This window comes from Excalfactoria chinensis, chromosome 3 (assembly GCF_039878825.1).
Source record: "Excalfactoria chinensis isolate bCotChi1 chromosome 3, bCotChi1.hap2, whole genome shotgun sequence".
Taxonomy (NCBI): domain Eukaryota; kingdom Metazoa; phylum Chordata; class Aves; order Galliformes; family Phasianidae; genus Excalfactoria; species Excalfactoria chinensis.
In genome coordinates, this window is record NC_092827.1 from 39,865,077 (window position 1) to 39,891,312 (window position 26,236).

Sequence of the window (26,236 nt, forward strand, 5' to 3'; positions counted from 1 at the left end):
CACAGTCAAAGGTGAAAGGATGCCTGAGAAAGATTACAGTTTCAGCTTTCTTTCTTCTATTGTTTTAGATTTAGATTAGCTTACTGCAATTTTTAGAATGGTTTTGTTTCAAAGTGCTTACTTCTCCTTCTGAAATCAGAAGGAAGAAGCTGTAACTGCCAAGCAGGGTTCCGATATCAGCTCTAATGCTCTTGTTTGATTCAACACCATGCCCTTATTTTCCACAACCGCAAAACTCTGCCTGTTCATGCCTCCATCCAGTGCCAAACAGCAGCTGGAGATTGAACCAGACCTCAAATGCAGGCCTTCCATAATGCTGCTCCTGAACTGTCCTGAGGTGCTAAAGCCAAACCCCCATTAAAATGGCATTTCCTACAAAACCCAGTTTTGCTATAACCCACAAGCTGGGTGCAACATGGCAAGCACACAGTGAGAAAAGGCCAATAAACATACTACCTAAACAAAGCAGTTCTACATTTTGGCTTAGCTCAGAAATTTACAAATTCAGATTCACTGATCAGCAACTTTGAGTGACCTAAAGCAAGTATAGCAGGGCTGGAGCACCTGTTCTGTGAGGAAAGGCTGAGGGAACTGGGCTTGCTTAGCTTGGAGAAGAGAAGGGTCTGGGGAGACCTCACTGTGGCCTTCCAACATTTGAAAGGAATGTATAACAGGAGGGGGTACAACTGTTTATGAGAGTGAACAGTGATGGGACAATGGGAAATGGCTTTAAACTGAGACAGGGGACATTTAGGTTAGAGATTAGGAGGAAGTTTTTCACACAAAGGGGGTGGGATGCACTGGAACAGGTTGCCCAAGGAGGCTGTGGATGCCCCATGCCTGAAGGCATTCAAGGCCAGGCTGGATGTGGCTCTGGGCAGCCTGGTCTGGTGGTTGGCAACCCTGCACATAGCAGGGGGTTGAAACTGGATGATCATTGTGGTCCTTTTCAACGCAGGTCATTCTAAGAAAATACTCTAACTGTATCCTTACTAAGTATTACCAAGCAATAGATTTTCTCAACAGAACCCAGTACTGAAATGTTTTTAAAGGACTGAAAGTCAGCTGTTCTTCTGATCGAGTTTAACTACTTCTGCTTACCTCATACATTGGAAGAAGAGATAAATCAATTTCATTTACTAACAAGTCACATACAGATAGGTCACACATGCCAAGCACATGAACCATAATACACAAATTTCACTTTAATACCTTTTGGAGGACGCTTGTTGAGTTAATGTGATGTTATCAACAGAAAGCATCATGCTGCAAATGACTCACTCCATAAGCACTACAGAACTCGTGTTGGTTATTTCCTTAATATAAAAGCAAACAGTTAGTCGGGTTTCTCAATTAATTACATTCAAAACATAGTTTTGTTAGTAATTGTAGTTCGTGGCCAATCACTTAGAATTTTTCCACTCTTCCACTGCTAATCACTTTGAAAACAGCCTTACATCAGTTTCTTTATGAAATGCGTCAAAGTTGGTAACTTTCAGAACAGCTAAAAGCATAATTCATGTTAGGATGACACAAAATAAATGTTCACATTTTCAAGAGCATGGAAATTAAGAGAATAAGATCTGTTTTAGTTGTAGTAGTCAGATATCGTATCTGTAATGAGAAGCTTCTGTCCACACACTTGATCATCCAGGAATGACAAGACAGGAATTGTGCAGAACTTCTGTACGCTCTCGTTTGTTGCTGCTTCTTCCAAAAGAAATACAGCAGTCATTTCCATATTGCTTCTCACTCAATATTCTGCTCGGGTTTTTCGTTTGTTTGTTCTTAAGAAATTAGTGCACGGTTGCAGGAGAATTCAGGGGAACACAGCACTGGGGCTGTATGCCTCCGTATGCACCTCATACTGAGAATTAAAAAGCACACATGAAAAAAGACTGACTACGCTGTGAGGCAGCACTGAAGGTTTCTGAAAGCAGAACAGTGGGAAGGTAAATGGCAGCTTTTTTCTTCAGCTTTCCCTGCTATCTGAGAAAAAGTAAGTACGTAGTAGCCATAGCACAAAGTTGTACAGATCTTCAGACAGAGCTCACCTTGGTAGCAAAGCCATCACCGGGCAACAGCATTACACGAGAGAAAAAAAACAAACTAACAAGTTACTGCGGCAAAAAGAAAGACTAAAGCATTATGATCTAGTCAGACAAAACAATCTTTTATCAACTGCAGGTGTCAAAATTCCACATTAATCAAAACACAAAGAAGAACGAACTGATGATAGTATTTCCTGAGGTGTACTTTACACTGCACTATGGGTAACCCCCCCCACCTCCCCAGACGTAAGAGAAATGCACTCCAGAGTCTGCTGTCTGTCACACCTCTTGTTGCCAGCGGTGTGGTAGCAGCGGCACAGCCAACTGTTGTTTTCAGAGCATGTAAGAAATTCCCATCTCTCTCTTGAGGAAAGCACACAACACACACCAGAAACAAAATACGATACACAAACCAGGAAACACACAACAGAAGTGTTTTTAACAAGTACTTGCTAAGAACAGGTGCATCTCAGGAATTAACGTAATTACATCTGGAAATGCCAAGCGTTCAGATTGCTTTGCCCTGAAGCTGAAATACTTGTGTAAGTGTTCTGCTTCTAGGTCTGAAAGAGAATTTGAAATCCAGCTAATTGTACAAATACACATTTACAATTCCTTACAGGCTTCTGAGAGTGCCAGTTTGTTTAAGTGCCTTCTATGCAAAGGACCGGCTTCAGTGCACGGAGCTTTGCCTTGAAACAGGTGAAAAGCCAACTGAGAGCTTATAGGTAAAGATCAGAGAACAGACCAACACAGGAGACTTCACAGCAAGTATCTGCTGCCTGATCAAGAAGAGCAAGTAGATGGAAGCCTTCTTCAGATGGCTGGATGATGTCTCACAGTTGAAGGCCTGGGTACTTGGGAGCTCTGACTACCCATGTCTGGTGGCAGCAGGGCCAGGCACGAGTAGGAGGTTTCTGGAGACAGTAGTAGACAATTTTCTTGCAGGAGTGATCGATGAGCCGACTAGGGGAGGTGCTCTGCTGGACCTGTCACTGGCGAACAAGGAAGAACTCATCAGGGAGGTGAAGGCTGACAGTAACCTTGGTTGCATCTTCCAGAAGCTAGTGGGTTTTAAGGTACTAAGAAAGGTGTGCAAGACAAACAGGAGGATTACAGCCCTAGACTTGAGGGCACTGAACTGCATCTTAGTCAGGGATCTACTTGGCCAATACAACAGGGCCTGCAAGGGCAAAGGGACTCAACAACAGCTGGCTGATCCTCAAGAACACCCTCCTCAAAACACCAGGACAGTTCATTCCCAAGTGCAGAAAGTCAAGCAAGCGTGGCAGAGGGCTGTCACAGAGGAACAGGAAAGTTCTGACAGAGCTCAGACATACATACAAGTGAGAGCAAGAATGAGCTCAGGAAGAATACAGAAACACGGCCCACACATGCAGGGATGGAACTGGGAAAGCCAAAGCTCAGCTGGACTTGGATCTAGTGAAAGACAACAAGAGCTTCTCCAAACACACTGGCAACTAAAGGAAGACCAGGGAAACTATGAGGCCATCACTCAGCGGGGCACAGCATCTAGGGAGAAAGCACATGGAAAACATGAGACAGTCCACATCTTCTTTGGCTCAGTTTTTAAGTGGTAAAAGATTGTCCTAAGGTTTCCCAGGCCTGCAAATGTAATGGCAGAGACTTGGACACCAATACTTTACCTATAGGAACTGCACTGAATTAGGGACCACTAAAGCCAACAAGCTACAAAAGAGAATTTAGAACTTGCTGTTCTGCATCCATGAGCATTAAGAGGGGCTGAAGCAACTGCAACACCCCCTCTATCATCTTTGTAAGGTCACAGCAATCAGGAGAGGAAAAAGGCAAATATCGTGTTCATTTTCTAAAAGGACAAGGAGAAAAATCCTGGGAACCACTGTTCTCTCAGCCTAGTCTGAGGTTCACAGAAAGATTCTGAAGCCTATATTCCTGGAAGCTGTGTCCAAACATATGAAGGGCAAGAACATTGTTGGGAACAGCCACCATGAATTTACCATGTTCAGATTGTGCCTCATCAGCCTGACCACTTTCTGTGGTGAGATGACTGGCCCTACGGATGGAGTGTAGTGAATGTTGAACCACAGCAAGGCCCCAAGCAGCCTGCCGCCAAATCCATCCAGCAAAATTGTTGAGAAACAGACTGAACTACAGCATGGGTGTGAACTGGCAGGATTGCTGAGATCACAGGATAGTGAACAGCTGTACAAAATCCAGCTGGCAGCTGGTTACCAGCAGCGTCCCTCACAGCTCAGTACCAAGGCACATACACTTCAGCATATCTTTATTAATGACTGGGATGATGGGACAGAGATTACTCTTGCCAATTCATTCACGACGGCCACATAAAGAGAAAAATCATATCCCAGAGGATAGAGCTGCCAGTCAGATATGGGCTTTCAGCGTCTGGACAAATGACATGAGCTTCAACAGAGTCAAATTCCTGCACCTGAGACACTACAAGGTAAAACAGCATTACACATTGGGCACTGACTGTAAAGCAACTTTTCAGAAACAGACCTGGGGGTCTCGGCGGATACCAAACTGAATGCAAGTCAGCAGTGTGCCTCTGCAGTGAAGATCATTCATAAATTGTGCTGTATTAGCAAAAGCACAGCCAGCATATCAAAGAAAATGGTTATTCTCCTGGATCTGGAGTGCTGAGTCCAGTTTTGAGCTCCTCTGTACAAGAAAGACATGGACATACTGGAAAGAGTGCAGTGAAGATAACCAAGGTGGTCAGGCTGGAGCACATGGCATACACAGAGGATGTGAGAACTGGGTGTGCTCAGCCTTATGAACAAAGGACTTGCAGAGACTCTTACTGTTGTCTCCATCTACCTAACAGAACAGTGAAAAGAAGACAGTCAGGTTCTTCTCAGAGGCATGCATTAAACAAGGGACAACAATCATAAGCTGCTAAGTAAAGGAAATGTTTTTCACCACGAGGTGGGAAGGTACTGGAATGGATTGCTCAGGGAAGGCACAGAATGTTCAACCTCAAACATATTTTAAGCTTGACCAAATACGGCCACGGGCAACCTGCTATAGCTGACCTCACTTTGAGCCCGGTGCTGGACTTAATCCAGAGGTCCCTTCCAACTCATCTGTACTGTGATTCTAAATGTTCTTTCAGGAAGCTGAGGAGAAATGAAGAAAACACTGGAGTTTTCAACCAGCCCTTAACAACTATATAGCAGCTGTCAACCTAGACATTCTAGCAGGGTGAAACACTAGCAGAGCTTTTGCTTCCATTTCTCTGGTAATGCAGACTAAATGTAAGGAGTGAAAACAGAGAGGCCCTCCAAGCCTGCAGGAGCTCTTTGGTGAGAGCTGTGAAGAACACAATGAACAATTACACAGTAAAGTACGTTGTTTTTTTTTCCTCAACTTCAGCAGAGTTTAGCTACAATAAATAACTGCCAGTGATTCTTTTCCTCATACATCTAAATTCTAACTAGTCAAGAAAAAAGATTCCCTGAATCAAAGTAAACAGTACTATGTGACCCTTCACAATTGCTAAACAGCTTAACGCAAATGAGACAATTGAGCATTTTCTGTTATGTTGTTGTTGCTGTTTTCAATAGCAGCTTTCTGAGCTCAGACTATTGTTGAAGTTACGATTTGGGAAAATTAAAACAAACAGGAACAAAAGTCTAGAAAGGATTGTTTAAAAGGATTCTCTAAAGGAATAAATTCTAAGATTGGAAGCAAAAGGTCAGACGCTGCTTCCCTCACTTTGTCTGTCCTGTACTGATTCCATTATACGAAGCACAAGGAAGTAGAGCCTGGCAGCACATTTGGAGATTTTCCAGGTGGCCTCAAAATTAGTTGTGCACCATCTCCTTCCAGACCCTGCCAACACCATCTGCCTCAGAGGAAATGCAGAGCACCCAGTTGATGAGGGTAAGCGTTTTGCAATTTCTACAAGCACCAATCACAGACCAAAGGAGATACTACTGTGATAGGCACTGTGCATTCACATTGTTTCGCTCCATTGCTATGAACATTCCATATTATACCTATACATTCAGTTATACTGCAAATTATTACAATACACGTTGCTTTTTCCACTGTCTACATGAAGTAGCTTCAGTTAGTATACTAAGCCTTGCGCATTTACAGATTCCCTACCGTTAATTCCCTACACTTGGTTGGTTTACAACATCATCTCATAAGCTACATTCTATTTCCACTAAAGACAACAGAAGTTCTACAGCCATCTTTAGCAATCAACCAAGCTGCGTTCAAAACTGGTATGAACTATTACTGAGCACTCACGAAGAGAAGATGAAGAGGAAGTCCCACGAAGAAACATCTGCAAGCCATCCTCACTGTCACTGGTACTGGCCATACTGTTCCTCATCTGCATCACAGAGAGCTGTGAGCAAAGACTTGGCTGTCGATCAATCTTTTTTGAGGCCTAAAAATATATACAAATATATATATATATTTTAAAAGGGATCAAGTAAATTAAAAATTAAAACAGAAAATAGCTATTCCTTCTGTAGTTGGCAGTCTGGTCTCAGCTGTAACTGGGAATCAAGAAACAGCAAAAGATTCTATGCAGTGCAAATTGATTTAATGCAGATACAAGACGCCAGTAATATACTGGAATTAAAACATCAACAGCCATGAATTATTCACTTTTAATTCTTCTTTGCACTGACTTTTCAGGTATTTCCCTACAGACAAGTTTCTTTTTATTATCTGTCAGTTCATCACTCAGGTATGTTCTGCAATCATGCTGGGCTTTTATGACATTTTATCTTATTAACCGGCTCTTGATTCTGATAAAAACAAATAAAATGCATTGTGTGTCCGTTACTCTCTATGCAAAGATTTTCCATTTACTTGGAGTAGTCTTTCTGAGATGTCCTGTGTCACATTCATATGAAACAATACATTGTATTTCATTAGGTATTATTAAGAGTCAGAAAGATAAAGTGTACCTGGAAGGTGCAATGTGCATGACAAATGCATCACACATAACTCAATTCTACTGAGCTTCAACAGTCAAGCATTACCACTTCATTTCATGTAGAATGACTGTTTCCTGAAGTCTTTGTGATGCAACAGTTAAAATAGTCTTTCACGTGACTACTTTCACTAAAATTAAAGAGTTGCTGCAAAGTGAAGTGAAAATAGCATTTAATGAAGAAATACACATAAGACTGTGAAGCCAAATATCTGTATTTGGTGTTAGCTATTCTAAATGACTTGTGAATGAAATATATATTCAGTGTATAAATAACTCAGAACTGCTCTTAGCTGGAATAAAGTTAAAAGGAACTTCTCTGTTCAAACTGACACACCTGCATGTTATGAAGCCAATATTTGAACCCCGTAGGGATAAACACAGACAGGGTAAATGAAGAATGTGAAAGTCCCTTTTGGCCCTGATCTCACCTAGCCCAATGGGTTGGGCATCCATTTGATTTTCCAGGCTCTGCAGATACAACTGAACACCAATCAAAAGAAGCATTTTGAATAGCGAGGACTGCCATGTGACGGCAGCAATACCTGCACATGCAGCGCAACACAAGGATTTAATATTTGGAAGGTGTGATGAGGATATTCCACTTAAAATCAACAAATTAAAATCTTACAGTGAGTATTCCACGTGGTATTATTTATCAATAAATACTATTGCTGCAGTTCTGTCGCACCAGACATCAACAACACAAATGTGTTGTGGATAGCTTTGTACACTAGGCACGGTAACAACACCCTAATGTACCTGGAGTCATCCACACATTAAAAAGAAAAGGGAATGAAAGAAACGGGGAAGGTAAGTAGAGAGAAAAGAAATAAGGGGGGGAAAAAAAAGAAAATTGATAAGGAATGTAGAAAACAGCAGGCACTTAGGAGAGGCTGACTGAATGCAACTCATAGTGCACAAAGGAAGCACGCTGCTACACGCCTGTTCCAGATGCCATACTCCAGAAATGACTTACTGTCTACACAAGTGTTTTTGTTTTTTAATACAGTACATCTCTCTCCTGTTTTCTTGCCATCTTTTCACCACCCCCCCTCCAAAACAAAACAAAACGAGTTAGCCACATATTTTATAAGGTGTACTTCATAGATGGTACATTCCTGTTAGATCATTTATCTTCCTGCATTAGTAATACTTACAACCCCAGATGATCAATGAAAACAAGGATCTGAAATAGTTTTGAGGGTTTAATTGTAAGACAGGGTAGCCCTCAGTTTCACTGACCAGTGTAATCCAGTATGTCCTTAACCAGAAGGCAGAACAAGCGGTGCTTTAACACCTGTCCCTCCAACACTCCCTTATTTTTCTCTTCCTATAGCCTACTGAGAATTGAGGAAACTTTCAGTGTCTAATTAATCACAAATACATTACAAAATATATTAGTAGGCTTCGCGTATAAAGTAGCGGTGGCAGCCACTCCTTTTGGATCTTTTCCCACTAAATTCATAACTTTGCAGAAATAACTGCTTAACATACATTTGTATATGGGCAATCTGATAAGGATTTTTGCTTTGAGTAAGTGCAAATTAAGTTAGTAAATACAGAATCTGGAAACTCTGTATTATAAATATTCCAAGCTTTTCATAAATGATGGTGAAATTTCTTCAAATGAATTATGTATGAGAATCCTACAGCCACTACATAAATAATAGAAAAAAACCCCACTACCAGCAGCCAAGTGGCATCCCTGACAAACACTGAAAAGCCCCGGAACTAAGGAAGGAGACAAAAGGAAAAGTAAAGTAAGATAATCAATATATCCACAACTACAAACAGGGCACTTAGCATGACACCTAAAACACATTTCCGCTAAGTTCAAAGAAGAATGAGTTAGTCAGAGTCCTTAGCAAAGGTATTTATATGGTTTTCATGTTCTGCTCCACTGACTATCAACCCATCACTTCCTTTTTTTCCCCTCTCATATTTGCAACCCGCAAACACACATTGATGTGATTCCTCTTGGCAAGATGTATTAACGCAGCTGTTTGATTCCAGCAAGGCAGTTCTAAAAATATCCTGAAGCTTCTTTGTACAAAGCTACCCATCTATTAGTAAGAGAAGATATCCAGGAAGAAGCACCTTCTATCTACTGGGCAACATGGCCACCAGTTGACTAGCCAATCCATTCAGAATCTCTTATTCACCTTTCTTGCACATTACAATGCTAACAATAACCAATATCAATGGCTAACAAAAGCGTTGCACTGACTCACACTTTGGCACTAAAAGGCAATGGATATGAATTCAACAGCCAACAGTGGCAGATTAGAAAAAAAGGTATTTTAAAGTTGAAGCAACGATGCATTTACTTGTGTGTAAATTCCAAAATGAAACTGCAGTTGCTTACCTTGTCATTTAAGGTTGGGTCATTCAGCGAATAGAGTTTATTTGTAATATCTTTACCAATAAGATACTTAAAGATCTCATAAAGAAATGGCTCAGTTTCCAGAAAGTATGTCAGTCTTTCCCTGGACCAGCAAAGGAACTTGCAATTATCATCTGCAATAATGGTGACCTGAGAAAACACACACAGAATTAGCCCTTCTATCTTTTGCTTGCAAATAAGTGCTACCATCTTATTTGCGCCTCTAATTAAAATAAATTTAAAGCCAAATAACTTTTTGGTATCCCTTAGAAAATTGTATTTACAAATTTAAATCTTCTCAGACGGTTATCACCATCAGTTTTTATCTGATAAACAGACCTGTTTGTTTTTCAAGAAATCTGGTGGGAGTTAACATGAAGAGGAAATCCCTCAGAAGTTCCAAAACAGCAAACATTTATGTTAGAATAGATATATATACAGTCAGTCCTGTGCTGATGACACATCCCAAGAGGCCTGCATGCTACTTGGTTTTACCTCATGTGACTGTGCCCAAGTAGGAAGAACTGGTGCAAGCCAAAGGCTTCCATGGAAGAGTTTAAAAAAAGGATGCAGTAAAAAGCAAAAACAAAACATCATGCCTTTTTCTCTTCCACCTCAGGCCTCTGCATCTCACAAGCACTACCTCCTTGCATTTAGACCAGGGATGCATTGGCTTAGGCAAGCACAATACTGCTCTGGATGGCTGCAGCCAAATGAGGAAGGCATTAGCACCTACAAATTCCTGGTCAGACTTGTCCTGCTGTGCCAGCGGAGGGCAGTGGCAGACAGAAATCAGCTCTGGGATGTTGCAACAGCATGCTTTGCAAAAGGAATTAAGAATTTATGAAGACAAAGTGTCCTATCAGAAACTACCTTTATCTAATATATACATATATATACGTATACAAACACACACACATATATACATAAAGCCTAAGATAAAATGGAAAACTGCTACATATAGTTGGGTTTTAACTTTACAGTCTATGACAGAGGAATATGAACTTGGGAAGAACTTGGAGGCATCGCCAGCAGATGGAGTCCCTAGGACGAAATTTCCATCCTGTGTTGATGGTGCTGCCAAAAACATTTGTATGTCACAGCAAACTGCGAGCAAACCTCACAAGTGAAGGATGCACAAAGCGCCAAGACTGCAATAATTTTTCAGGCAGGCACAACTAGGAGCGCGAGACTTTTCAACTTCAGCAGAACTGATTCATATCTAGTAATTTACAGGAGAAATAGATGGTACCAAGAGGGGTACAGCACTGCCAGACACCTTGCTGCCATGAAATGAATATGTCCTGACAACCATCTCCCTTTGGCGCTAAGCCTAGTGCTTGACTGGAACGTGTTACATCAATCACTGATTTTAGATGCTGCCCTACTCTTCCTCCCTCTTCCTCTGTTATGATATCAGCAGGGTCGTATCCAGTCCAGCCACAGGCAGTCAGTATTACACACACAGCTGAAGAACAGCAAGAGGTAAACAGTGATTTCAGTACTATGTAAAAAAAACCCTCTCTTATCTTTACCACAAGCTATTGTATAATACGTTCATTAATGTTCTAGTATAATTAGAACACTAGAGACATATACCCTTATTGTTCTACCACTAAGCTACATATTCTTGTTGTTCCCCTAGGAATATTTTAATTCAAACAGCTCTTTCAATTCACGCTGTTTTAACTACTTTCAAATGACTAGATCCTGCACTTCTTTTAATCTTTCATTTTAGTAATAAATTTAGTAACTACATTATAATGTAATTAATTTTCCCATTCTGTTTATGAACTAGCGAGGAGACTGCTCACGTCATCACTTACCTCAGCAAAACTCTCACCTATAAATTAGTTGTCTCAAATAATCTTCCAGCACAAAATAAGCTTGCAAACAGTAAAATGAAAGAGAGTAACAGGAAAAAGACAGACTGCTCAGTAAATACCATCATAATACTGCTTTGTAGCATCTCATTTTAAAAGTTACTCTTAGCATGGTCCAGCATCAGACACCAGTATTAGAAAGCCAGCAAAATTACTCCAAGCAAATAGTTCAGTGTTCCCTAAAATTATATTTGGGGTTTGTTGTTGTCGTCAATTTTGTTTATTTGTTTTCTTTGAGTTTTTGTGTGTTGCGTTTGAGTTTTGCTTTCTGTTGGTTATTAGTTCCATTAGTTCACATCTAGTGACATTTAAGCCAAAGCGTACCTGGAATTTTTCACCCCGGTTCATCTGAGTTGATCGAAATTCAGGTGAATCTATAAAGGCACAGGGGTAAATATTATGCAGAAAATGCCCTCGATAAGAAACCTTCATTCTGGAAATAAAAAAGTATGAAACATCATTTCAAAACCATGGAGGATGACTTATTTTATCTAAATGTGAATATGATTACTGACAATGGTAATGCAGGAGGCAACAGAAAGTACAGCATGTACAAGTATGTACATCTTCTGGAGTTGGAATCTTTCTGCCCGAAACTCAACCAAATCCAGATGTAAGGTTAACAGCCAATTCTGGTTGCCTGATCTGGTGTGCAGCCCCAAAACACAACTGTCAGAAAGGAAAAAGGTCTGATGCATGATGTTCTAGATCCAGATCAGAATCAGACTTCCTTCAGATAATTAGCTTCAAGAATGAGCTGCTACTGACTTTGAAGAAAAATGATGAAGCCTGATGTCAGCACTCCCATTAACAGAGACTGCTTAAAATTATGGGCATAACTAAAGAACCTCAAGATCGCAGCCTGGATGTGGCAATTTATTTTACCCTTTCTCATTTGGGTCTGCCAGCTATATCTGGGCAATGCACCTTCCCCTTTCTGTCTGCATGTATAAGTGCAATGAACCAATTTTAACAGGCCTCTTGGTTTAAAGCCTAATGGATGGTTATTTTCTCCTTCCATCACGCACAATATATTTTAACCTTAAAACCTGAGAATGCACTGAGGAAAGTCTCAGACACCTAAAACTAGAATAAACTTCTTGTTTGTTCTGGAAGACTGTGTTATAAGAACATAATAACCATTAAAATCAATATGGCTGCACACACACAAAGGCACAATGTATTTGCACTAAGAAACATTACAGTCATTTAAAAAGAGTACCAAAAATAGCACACTGATGTATACTATGTGGCAGCAGACCATAACATGCAACAAACAGTAACGTTAAAAAAAAAACAACTTAAATATCCACCAACTTTCTCATGAATTCAACCACCACAAAACACATAAAAAGCTTTATAGCACCTACTTCCCCTTCAGCAGGATGCTTAGCCTGTCATCAACTGATGTTTTATCCTCTGCAGCGTAAGCCTGACCTGTCTTCAAAGTCTGAATGTTGCAGAATTGCCCAGTTAATCTCTGGAATAGCTCTGGAGGCACATGGAGTGGCTCAAACATTCTCTTGTACAGGCTGCTGAGCTCCTTCTCTATCTTGATCTAGAATGCAAACACCAAAGATATCAATACAAAGAGATAGTCCAGCCAAGAAAGGCTAATACTGCATGCGTGCTTTAGCTGCTAAATCTGAGTAACATCTTTGTATTCCTTATGTTTAGGCAAGAAAAGTACTGGTAAATGTGACATCTATGCACAGTGCTGCCTATCTGACAGGGTGACTAAAACCTTAGCTAAACTAGCAACTCCAGCAAGCTGGTGCTTTAGGAACAACCATTTCATATAAAAAGTATGGTAAATCAGGCATATGGGATCTTTTGAGACTTCTGATCTAGCAGTGCATAGAACTTATACCAGAATTACACAGGAAAATAATGAGATTGCCTGTACTTCCCACACCATGCCCACAACTCATTTTGGTCATCTCTTGGGCTTTCCTGGGAATCTTTCTTCCCTTGGTTTCCATCTTGGCTTAAATGCAGCAGAAATGCAGGGCTACGAGTCCCAAAAAACAAACCCATCATTACAACACACGTGTGTTGAGGGAGAAAAATACTACTACCAACTGAACATCCCACATCTAGGAGCTCACTCAAATTCACATAGCAACAGTGAGGGAAAGGAAGCTGGCTGAAACACCAAGCCTGGACATCCTTCCTGGATGAAGGCAGCAGGGAATAGGACAGAGCCCTGGCCTTCCCTAAAGCAGAGGCTGCTTGAACAAACAAATTAGAAATAAGCACCAGATTATGAAAAGGTAATACATAAATAAAACAACAACAACAAAGAAGGAAAACCAAGATAGGAAAAAAAAAAGAAGAAGTCAGCACTTTGACAAATCAGAATATTCCATGTTTACGCATCTTCTAATTTTTTTTATTTTTTTAATTATTACTATTATTCTTATTTTCATATTAAAAATAAGGAAGAATAAAGCAACATAGAAGTCCAGGAGTCAATTTTCAGCTCACGGTAGCAGAGCAGACTGAGAAATTTCTGGAGTAGGATGCAGTCCAAAATGACCAAGAGAGTTCCTGGACTCACAATGAATTCTAACTCTGAAGTACGTACAATTTCCTCCCCAGAAAACTATTTCAGGGCAAAAAAAAATTAGTCTTCAGCCCTAAGAGATTTATATCTCACATTAAACACTCCCTGTTCTGGTAGAATTACATACAAGTGCTGAACAGTAAATCAAAATTCATGACATTTAACCTTTATTTACATCTAGAACAAACTGAGCTGAAGGAGAAGCTTTACAGATTTATGGAACCATATTTGAAGTATATCACTCATAGCCTCATCTACTGGGTGCCACTCATCCTACATATAGGCAACTGAACTCCACGGCAATTGCTTTGGAACTGACAAATACATATGCAAAGATGGTGGGTTAATCCCACATAAATAGTATACAGCTACTTACTACATTCCTACACAGGAAGAGATAAAGCTGCTTAGGTGACCTAGACATTAACATTTCATGACATCTCAGAATGGTCTTTGTAGCCTTCATTTTCCACAAAAGCTTAATAAAATAATATCCCTAACCTGCAGTCTCCTACCCAAAAAAATTACACACAGTGAAATACTGGTTATAATCCACTGAGGCTTTTTAAGCAGCATCTATTTTCAAAGGCTTAACGTGAAAAACTCCTGCAAGAACTTCTGAGAACTTTCTTTTCATTATACCTAGCAAAACTTACCATTAACTTTACGAACACTTACCACCCACAACTGTATTAAAATACTCAGGTTTTGTTCATTTACTTTTTTGATCTGTTCATACACATGCTTCAAACGGGACTTACTGTTTTCTCAAAACATTTCATCAGATTTATTTCATTGCTTTGTCACTATTTTGTTACATGAATTCTCTTTTCCTATAATACCACAGAATATACATGCCACAGAAATGCTGCCAGGACTGTGAAAAGAATGGCTGGAATACAACTGTTCAGGCAGCGTTAGCAATGAAGTCAAAGAACCATAGAATGCCTCAGGTTGGAAGGGACTTCTTGAGATCATCCCATCCAAGTCTCTGCTCAAGCAGGGCCACCGAGAGCAACACCGCCCAGTACCTTGTGCAAACAACTTCTGAATACTGTGAACGACGGAGATTCTACCACCTGTCTGGGCAACCTGGACAAATGCTCTATGACCTGCACAGTAGAAACTGGTTCTTGATGTTCAGATATTACCTCCTGTGTTTTATTTTGTGCCCATTGGCTCGTACCCTTGTACCAGGCACCACTGAAAATTGTCTGGTTCTGTCCTCACAGCACTTTCTTCTTTGGTATTTGTTTGCTTTGGTGAGATCTCTGAGCTTTCTCTCCTCCAGGCTGAGTAGTCACAGCTCTCCCAACCTCTCCTCATAGGCTGCAGCCCCTTCCTCATCATGGTTGCTGGACTCCTTCCATTATGCCCATGTCTCTCATGCTGGTGACTGCCCCGAACTGCTTGACTTCAAAGTATGTTCCACATACACATGACATCAGGCAATTTGTTTACCCTACAATCTTGACTCCCTCATTTTTAACAGGCATTTCTATTTAATTTGTACTTCTGTCTATCCATCACCACTGCAACTCAGAGAGAGACAAATTCCTTCCTCAGATGAATACAAGCAGCTCCCAAGACTCCTGAATCCAAAACAATGCATGAGGAGAGGATTTGGCACTGGAATGCTAATCATTCCTTTAACTGAGTACACAATTCCAATTTCATGATCTTCCTCTAACGTTTAACACTTATAAGAGGAAGAAGGTACAACTACTTTCCTTGAGATTGGTTAAGTTGAGCAGTGTAGATACACTTTAGATGGTCTTGCTTATAACAGACTATTCACTCTTCACGTGCACAGTTGACTGCTTCTCCAGTCATGCTCATGGGTCATATTCCAAATGAGCCATACAGGGAGGTGTAATGTTTTGTTCAGCAGTGGTTGAAATATTCTGGGATCCTGCCAAAGCTCCAAGTCAGAGCTCTGTACAGACACTGAATAGAATCCTTCAGCTTCCACTCAGACTAAAAAAGTCAAATCTGCAAAGCTCCAAGGAATCAAACCCACAGAAATAATCTTCTAGTCAGAAAAGAAACTCACTGCATTTTGCATGCTCCATTTAATAAAATAAATATTTAACAACTGGAAATATTAATTATTCATTTTGTAATATCGCTAGCTTGTAATTATTCTTCCATTCTTTTCTTTCCTTAAAAATATAATTTGTGAGGATGACTAAATAAAATTGATTCTGAGATGGGCAATAAAACAGAAGCAGAAAGACAAAATTCACTCCAAATCAGTTTCTAATAGTTTCTTTTCTTTCTTCTTAGGCATTTTCCAGCTTTCTGTAGAAAAACACTTAAAAACTGCCTTCTGTTTACTGTCACAGCAAATAGAATATGCCAAACAGCTAGAAAGATGTGTGACTATCGCACACCACTTCAAGTTATCCTGTTGCTCATAGCCTATAACAAAGTGACTCATACGTTATTTGGGATGCTACCCCGTTTCCATGTAATTTCCACCATTGTTTAAATTCATGTGATTTACTAAGAATGCAGAGTTCTGTTTTCAGAGATACTGACAAACCGTAGCACCACACCTGCAGTGGTGGTGGGAATAGAGAATTCCTGAGAATCAGACCGCAGAACCCAATACAGTTTAGGTATGCATTAAGTTATTTGACTTCTTCCTTATACTGCTACAGAACAGTAGGGAAATACAATCATCAAACTATTACTACATAAACATAGGTCAGTAGTTAGCAATAGCTGTACAGACAAAGCCAAAGGAGAGGCATGACAATATCACACCTCCCAATGGCTATTAGGTAGGTAGGTTGAATTACACTGGACAACTACCTTGAGTTGGATGTGTAACTTGTAGATAGAGTGAAACAATGCGATTCCAACTCCCATTCCTCTTTTGTAAAGTAAACCTATTGTCTCAGAAGTAGAAACCACAAGTAATTACTTGTACTCTTTGAAAGTGCTCTTAATTGTTAGACTCAAGTATTATATGCTTCATTTAAGAGGCCTTTCATTTCTGGAATGAACTATGCAGTATTTGAGTATCAGTATGTGAGAGAGACTACCTAAGAAAAGTTTATGCCTACGTAGAGCACCTTCCTATTACAAGTGTTTGATATTCCTCCTACATTCTAACATTTCTGTTTCCTGCACACTTCTGTCTTTAGAAAGTGGTTCAATACTGAACAAGATTGAAGGAACTAAAGATTTACTAAAGGCACAGGTGGTAATGGTTTCAAGATTTTAATTTGTTCTCTATCCAAGATTATAGAGAATGTCAAGAGGCTGTCATTCATTCTTAAAGTCAACCGTACTGACATTTGTTTTAAGACGACTCTTCCGGAAGTAATGTCATTCTCAGTAGCAGTGTTTACAAAGGCTTCATACAGAATATGATTCCAGCAAGATTGCTAGTTTCATTCCCTAGATCTGGTCAAGACCAGATCTCCAGATGTACCTTATGTCACAACCTTCCCATACGGGAAAGGAAGGGGTGACCCCTCACTCAGGCAAAGTAGAGGGGGAGGAAAACCTTCCTCAACCTGCTGGCCACACTCTTCTAATTCATCGTAGGATATCACTGCTAGCTCAATCTGTCAACCTGTTGTCCATGAGGACACTCAGGTCCTTCTCAACAGAGCTGCTTTCCAGCAGTTCACCCATCCTTTCCACCCCCTAACCTGTACTGATGCATGCAGTTATTCCTCCCCAGGTATAGGACTCTGGGCTTGCCCTTGCTGAATGTTTCCACCTCTCACCAATGCTTAGATGTGTGAATAGATTATTTACAGCAGTTTTATTGTACCAAGCGTTAAACACTTCTAGAAAGCATTTGATTTTAAGTAAAAGCAAGGTTATTCTGCTCAAAACCAGACAACCTGACACCACGTATTCCCGTAATCTTTATGTTACAAATCCATATGCCTTTGACTTTGCAAACCACAGAATGTAATATTAACACTTTGAACACTTAGCACTTCATTAAAATTTGAGTGGTATGTAATAGCAGATATTATATTACAAGTTATCTAGTTTTGACAAGCATATACCAGAAGAAGGTTGGATTGCTTGTCATTTTCCAGAGACAGAATGCAAATCTGGATACAAAATGAAAACAAAACACCTTTCTCTTGGATACACGTTTAGCTGAAGGCAGGGTAAAGTATCCTCTGGTTTTGGTATGTATTTCAAACATATAATTATGGTGCATTTGAAGGAAGGTATCTTAATGCACCCTTCTGAAGGAAACAAAGGGAGCTGCAAAATTCTCAGCTACGACTCTCAAAACTCAGTGAATAAACAAGCTAAAAGAATGCATAAGATGAGGAAAGGGCAAAAAGATTCTGTTTTGTTGTTTACTTTCCTTTAAAAAAAAAATAGCAGAACCTCATTTATCTTTTATTCCCATTTTAAAAGAATGTGACAGTGAAAACATACGGACTAGCACATTTGTGTGCAGAGTGACGAGTATGAAGGTCACTCATAAATATTGAAGTAAGAGTCTATTTGGACACTTCTAATTTAACAGTCTCCTTTCTCACCACAGAGGCTGTTTAAGACTTAAAAGAAAAAAAATAACCAGATGATAGGAAAACTGTGTCCCTCCCAGACTCATTAGCTTAAGCAATTACTGTTCCAGAATGCTCAATTCTAAATATCTTAGTAGGACTTTATTTCAGGAAAAATAATAGAAATAGACGGAAACACAGGGAAACCAATAATGTTTCTGGTCTCTCGGCTAAGAAGTAGCTCTTTCCTTACTATCAGAAGAAAAAAAGCAAAAACAGCCAATAGTAACTTCTGAAGTCAAATCACTTTCCAAGAATACGGATTTCAGGAAAATAATTATGTAGGGAATCAGACTACGAGTATTCTGATGGCTTGGATCCTTACTGAAGTTGTTGGTTTACTTAGTACAGAACAACTCCCCCGGAACTCAAGCAATAGGTTTGTCCGGCAAATATGGTCAAAACTTTCCTTTCCTTACATCTTACTAGACAGCTCGTGCAATTTAGCTGATGTACATACCGGTCTTCTTTTATACACTAGGTATATGAAGTGTAAAAGATTGACCACCAAAAACACAGAATTCCAGATCATTATGTCCAAGGCACAACGGTACAGTGTAGCCCAAATGATGAACAATGCACATCCTGTAAGAATTAAGAAAAGGACATTAACTTTCACTGGCTAATAAACACATTCTTTTATAAAATCACCAAGAGCTTGTCATCTGATTGCAAATATACCCCCAAATTTTACTAGTTAGGCCCTGTGAATCAGCACACGCAAAGGTTGCATGAGTAATGACTACAATACCACCAACAGGCACTGGGACTGCAGTCCTGCTGTACAAGGCTACAATACCAGAGCACCAAGAATTCAGGAAGGGACTGGGGACAGCAGAAAAGTGCAGCACATGATGACCTGTTACTAAAAATCACATCAAAAAAGCAGCTTACAAAACTTAATTAGTGCATTAATTAGACAAACAACAACCTAGAAACAAATGTTCATTATCCGCATCAGAGACATTCATGTCTAACTAGGAAGCTGTACTTGCAATCTTTGTACTTGCAAAAATCTCCTGAAGTTGTGCACAGATACTTCTGAAATTGAAAGGGAGGCATCACTACTGTATTTTGACAAAGTCACGGCAGGAACTAGAATCCTCTGGTGTGACATCAAAGAGAAATTTTCAAATGCTTATTCTTTTTCAGTTACTTTGTTTTGAATAATGACAATTGTTTTACAAGATAAGGCATGCTTAATGATCAGGGCTGTTATTTTTAGCCTACGAAGACAGTACTTAACAGACGATAGGTTATGCATCAGCGAATCCCCTGCAGGTAAATGTGAAATAACTGGCCAAATTCAGCCATGTCCAATAGAGATGGATGTAGACAGATATATTTTCCCTTAATATTCATGCAGAAGAAAAGACATGCAATTAAATTTCCTTTCCCTGGAGGTAATGCTGAATATGAACTCAATATTCCGTATGGGTGTCTGGCCAGGCAGCACGTACATATAGATCATAAAAATTAACATGTAATGGCTCTTGATCAGCTGCTAAATTAGCCTAGGAAGAAATGAGGACACTAAGCCTGGAAGAGTGATACTGTGGAGCAGCAGAGGACAAACATCCATGGGGACTAGATATTCCGCTGCCCACAGAGTAAATTTACTTTCAGCTGCCACCTCATCTTAACAGATTTTTATTCTATATCTGTTCAAAATGCAAGATCTATGGTCCAAAGCTCTCCAAAAAAGCCTTACTTGTTGTACATTTACTAAGCCAGAGCACCAACCAATATATTTACTTGAAGCCTAAAAGGTAATGTTTGTAAGATATAAGGATTTCACTGTAATTTGGAATTCAATTAATTTTAAGCAGCAAGAGAAGTTTAAAGTAAATGCAGTACACATGTTTTTAAGTCAACATCTATGTAGCTTTAAGTTGTGAACTGTATCTCTGTGAAATTTTAAGATAAATAACCATTCTGAAAAGTATCTGTCCGGGCCAGAATGGTCCTTGTCTTCAGCAAGAACAACTTTAGCAGAACACAGAATATGTGGATACATGCTGGAATTTCACTGTGAGCTAGAGATGCCCCTGTAATACTCCCTGTTTCTGCTACAGGCAGGGTGCAAACTTCTCCATAACAAGTCACCTACCTATGGTGAGCAAACCTCGCAGAAAAATCATATGAAGGTTCAGAGTCGTCGGAATAACCAGGCCAGCTGCAAAACAAATATTTGCCACGTGGAAAACAAGATGATGGATCTCCTTCCAGTTTTCACATGCAGTCTCATTGAAAGGCACAGAGGTGGCATTTTTTAAGTCTGGAATAACGCCTAGAGGAGTGAGCGGGCTGACTGCTGTAGTGTCCATCTTGAGGAATCCTGCAAAGAGAAGACAAAAAAGAACAAAACAAAATAACAAATACACATTAAACTGAAACGTTAGTGGAAAAACACTTTTGAAGGGCAAGCAAGACCTACATAGTTCAGTAACACTTTACTCTCTCTTTTTCACCTAAGTGTTAAGCTTCAAGAATGGTCTACTTCAAATTTTGGAAGGCATGTATAAACATTGTCTGAACACTTGCTGCTGTAACTCACACTGTTCGGTGAAACATGCAGGGTATTCCTCCATGTCCTACACAAATAAGAATCACCTTTTTGGTCTCCCAAAGATGGCCCCAAAATCACAGGCAAAGTCAATAGAGTCCTTCTTCTAAATAAGGACTGGTGAGTCCTAAGGGAGGAACAACGCTCTCCTGCAGGATCATCTGGGGTCTCCTAAGCTACATATTATTTAGCATTAATTAACCAAGGAATGCAAAAAAAAAACAAACAAAGACAAAACCACCACCAACCCATCAAGTTACTTCTGAGAACCATAAACTAATATTATGGTTTCTCAGCCCATTGATGAGCTATCAGACCAAAAGGGGAGATGCCCAGGCTGCAGGCTGGTGAGTTACGACAAAGTTCTTCAGGGAAACCACTTGTTCTGCCTATAAGCAACCTCACAGGAGTCTGCAGAACTCCAGAAGAAAAATGGGAGAGTTATAAAAACCATGACTCCTAAACTAAAAATATAGGCTTTTTTTTCTTTGCACTGAGCACCTCTTCAACACTTAACATTGCTTCAGCGCCACCCATCCATTCTCTTACTTCCCCCAGTCAACTTGTGTGCAAGACTTCAGCAAGTCAGGCAATGTCTGAAAATAAAGAGTCCCTCAGCCTCCTTTTAAAGCAGTGAGCAGAAAGACACCAGAAAGGAAAATTCAACCATCTCATAGCTGTTATAGCTGTCAGTTGCCCAGAGTGTGTCACAGATAAGGCACGCTGCAGAACACACAGACATTTAGCAGGATCAAACATTGCAAGGACACGGTGTGCACTGTCCCTGCATTGCAATGATTTTCAAAGAAAATAATATATATATATATATATATATATATATATATATATATATATATATATATATAATTATTACAAAACAAAACCAACAACCAAAAAAAAAAAAACCATACAAAAAAAAAACAAACAACCATAGTTCCCTTATTTCTGTTCTTAAGAGCTTATTCTCCCCCCTTGATTCCTGCTTCACTCACTCGCAAAGGCATGAATAAGCTTTACACTGAGTTGCTACCAACCATCAGGAGGTAACATTTTGCAGTGCATACAAGAGAACAGAGGATGCCCTTCTCTCCTAAGGCTTGGTTGGAACACCTCACACATTTGAAGACTCGTGGCCCACAACAGTCATTCTGCTCTTGCCAACCACAAGTTCCACTGTTATGATCCAGGCTGGGTATCGGGAAGAGGTTCTTCACCAGAGGGGGGTCAGATACTGGCACAGGCTGCTCAGGGCAATGGTCATGGCCTCAATCTGCCAGAGCCCAAGAAGCATCTGGACAATGCCCTCAGTTATACAGTCTGATTTTTGGAGCAGCAGTTGGACACGGGGGCTTCTTGTGTGTCCCTTCCTACTTGGGATATTCTATGACTCCATGACCCAGCAGTCATAAAGCAGAACAAGAGAAGGGTTTCTCTGGCATGCACTGACCAAGCCACTGGACATCTTTGTCAGCAGAGCATCCACAGCTGTACAAGGGGATGTTCAGAGCTTCTGAGCACTACCTATTTAGCTGCCTAAATTACAACCTGGGAAGCTAGATTTAGATACGTCTACCTTTTATAAGCTATAACACTTTGAAGTCTTCATATGATTACGTTTGATACTGCAGCACTCTAGCTGTACTGGAAAGAGCTGGAAAGTTGCTTGGTCTGAAAGTGCTAACCACAGCTAATGCCAGGAGGTCAACAGTGAGAACTCTGATTTTTAGAGCCAGTTCTTTAATCATCACCTCCAGTGCCGTCGTGTTTCAATGTGAGCTTAACACTGAACAAACCCAGTGGCACTGCAATACTAAACCTACCAGAAATTAGCACAGCTAACAGGAAAGCCTAACCATTTTTTCTTGTTTGCATGACACCTGTAAAGAGTTACAGTAATACATTCTGAGAACGCAACCGAACACCCCAGCTGGGTTTGCTGTCGCATTTTCCTGTGCTCAGAACATCTTTATACACGGCCAGACTTAGAAATCCATTCCTAAAGGTCCTCAAAACCTCAAGATTCCTTCAAAAAGGGATTTGAAGAAGCTCCTCATGGGGGTCTGACGAGGTGATATGGGACACACGGAGCAGCCCGCTCTCACTGTGCACTCCCAGGAGGACACTCTTTCGAAGCACCATTTTCCTTTCCATAGCGAAAAAAGTGCGAATGGGAAAGCGGTGTTAAGAAACGCTTCGTTTCAATATGCTCTCTAGGGCAAGTTCACTCCAGTTAAACGCCGGCAACTACAGAAATTACTCTTCCTCCGCACCTTAAGCCCGCCAAACTTCGCCGTATTTTCACTCTGCGCAGCGAACAACACACACCTGCGAGGAGAACGTCCCGCGGGCTCACAGCCACGGCAGCCCGATACCAGCACCGCACCGCACCGCACCCGCGCTGCCCGCTCCGGGTTGGCACCGCCCGCAAAGGCACGGCACGGCCCCGCCGGATGCGGCCGCAGCTGCCGCTTGTAGCCCCGCTTTTTTCCAACGCCTCCAAGCTTTGTTTTAGCCCCAAAGCCCGCGTACACCAAAACGAATAATAACGAAGCAAGGAAACCCGCTCTTTGGGCCGCTTTTAAGTTAAGATAAACGAGCCACCATGTAGCCCGCCTTACCAACCCCGGGGCAGGCGCAGCACCTCACCCCGCTGACACCGTGAGTCGCTGCGCCGCTCCGTCCCGAGCCCCGTTCCGCCGCCCCCAGCCCCTCACCTGTCCCCGTGACCCCTGTCGGGCGCCCTCGGCAAAGTTTCCCGGACGAATGGACGGCACGGACCCCCACTCCTCGCAGAGCCGGCAGCCCCCGCCCGGCCCCACGTCCCGCCGCGGCCCCCCGCCGCCGCTGTGACTAAAATAGGCAGCAGCCGCCGGCGGGCTGCGGGAGGCGCCAGCCCGGGGCCGGGAGCGAGCGGCCGTAGCGCGCAGGCGCCTCCCGCCCGCCCCGGGGGGCTGCGGGGCTGCCCGGCCCGGCCGCGGGGTTCCCTTCGGGGAGGCCGTGCTGTGGACCCTCGGCGCGAAGCGGTGTTTAGATGCGTGATGTCCGCGGGACGAAGGGAGAGGGGTGCCCGTGGGGCAAGCTCTGAGCTCAGGCAGCGCGCCTGGCTTTTGGGTGGTTAAAATTAGAAGCGCTGGATTCTCCCCTAAAGAAGCTGCAAGCGACGTTTCCCCTACATGGTGAACCAAGGAGTCAACAATGGCCTTTGTAAAACCTCGCCTCGACTTGGCACCTGCCTAGGCTGCTGTGTCACCCGCGGGGTGTTCCAGAAACGCCAGCAGCACGAGCCCTGCAGCCCCCACAGGCCACAGGTGCTGTGCTTACCCCACAGCTGCTGAGAGACCCCTCACGCTCCCACATGCTGCTCCCAAACTGCTGGTGTGCACCATCCTGCCGTGCGAACACACTCACAGCCTGTGGCAGCCTGGGAGCATGGCTGTTAGTCCAAAATGCATCATGAACTGTCTAGGACTTCTCTGGGGCTGTGCTTCCTTTTGCGAAGATGTGAGGAGCTGGGTTCACCTCCTGTCGATGCCAATGCAGCGCAGCTTCACTGAATCCCGCAAACATAAATTAACCTGACAGAAGCCAGACGTGAAAACTGTTTGCTCTACGTTTATTTATGAAGGGGCTGACTCCACACAGCCAGATCAATGTTAGAGAACCGTGGTGATGCATGTTGTTCGCAGAGCTGTTTGTCAGTGCAGATTTTCCCTCCTTCGTGTTTCTGTTTTGGCTATCTAAGTCTTAGTAGTTCCTGTAATTTCATCATTTGGTTATATTCCATACTCATAGCCCACCACAGAAAATGTCACCAAGGCCGCAGGTCACCTCATTTTGCCCCTCAGAATCACAGAATCATTATAGTTGGAAGGGACTGCTAATGATCATTTAGCCCAGACATCAGCCCATCACCACCATGCCCACTGACCATCTCTCTCAGTGCCGCATCTACCCTTTCCTTGAACACCTCCAGGGACAGTGACTCCACCACCCCCATGGGCAGCCTGTGCCACTGTCTCACCACTCTACCTGAGAAGAAATTATTCCAAATGTCTCCTCTGCTGTGCTCTGTGCTCCTCACAGCCTAACTCTTGATACCGGGACCCTGCTTAGCACTGTGGGGCAGCGAGAGGCTGCGCTGAGCAGCTGCCACATAGCTCCTCATTGCACTGCAAGTGCTCTTCCTCTTCCCAGTAGGCGCCACTGATTCCATGGCCTTTTTTAGGCAAAGTTTTCACTGAAGAGGGAACAACAGCTTTGTGTACCTCGCTGTTGTACCCCGGGTCCCAGATGTGCCAGGCTGATGTAGCTATTTTGAGACAATGGCAAGTTCTATGAAATGCTTCCATTTATAGCTTCAGGAAGTTTCCTCAGCATCTGTAAGCCAAAAGATGCTTTCTCTCTAGCAGTCTTTTAAATCACAACATCACAGACTGCCTGAGGCTGCTGGGCCCTCTGTGTTCATCTGGCCCAACCCCTTCTCCAGTAGGGACACCCAGAGCAGGGTGCCCAGGCCCATTTCCAGGGAGGAGACCTTATAGCCTATGGGCAGCCTCTGCCAGTGCTCCATCACCTGCATGGCACAGCAGTTTCTGCCTGGTGTTCAGAGGGATTTCTGTAAATACATACACAGGCTGCTCACAAGCACGATTTCTGTGCCCACAGAGCCTGCTGCGCTGTCTACATCATGTGATGGCCAATAAATAAATAAATAAGGACCTGCTGTAAATCCCCCCAATTCCCCACCCCCACCCCCTGACATGTCACAAGGCTGGGTCACCACACACCTGTTGCCACAGCCTGTCAAGGGCAGTGTGGGGAGCCCAGCCCAAAGGGATCTGCTCGTTTCTGAAGATCAAGGGATGAGGGGTGCTGTGCTGGTATATATATATTTATTATTATTATTATTATTATTATTATTATTGGTAAGAGTTTACAATTTCATTTCAGTGCAAAATAAATAAATATAAATAAATAATAGAACTAGATGAGAAATGTTTTACATGTCTAGAAAGGCAGACGGAACTCCAGAAAAAATAAAAGCGATGATAAAAATAAATAGTTGTGGAAGGAGGAAAAAAAGAGGAATTATGGGGAGGCAGGAGATAAGCCCACAGCATTACTTAAGCAAGTGACAGGAAAAGCATGTAAGATTTGAGAGTGAAAACACTGTACCGCTCTGCGGGGGAAGAAAAGGTAAATAGATGAGCTCAGAAGAACTGGGGGTGGGCACAGGGCAGCTTTCTTTAA

At 41.9% G+C, this 26,236-nt stretch overlaps 1 pseudogene; it reads right to left on the bottom strand.

Moving 5' to 3' along the window:
• Nucleotides 1-2,706: 2,706 nt before the first annotated feature.
• Nucleotides 2,707-26,236, bottom strand: part of LOC140250702 (uncharacterized) — a 42,172-nt pseudogene continuing 18,642 nt past the window's right edge.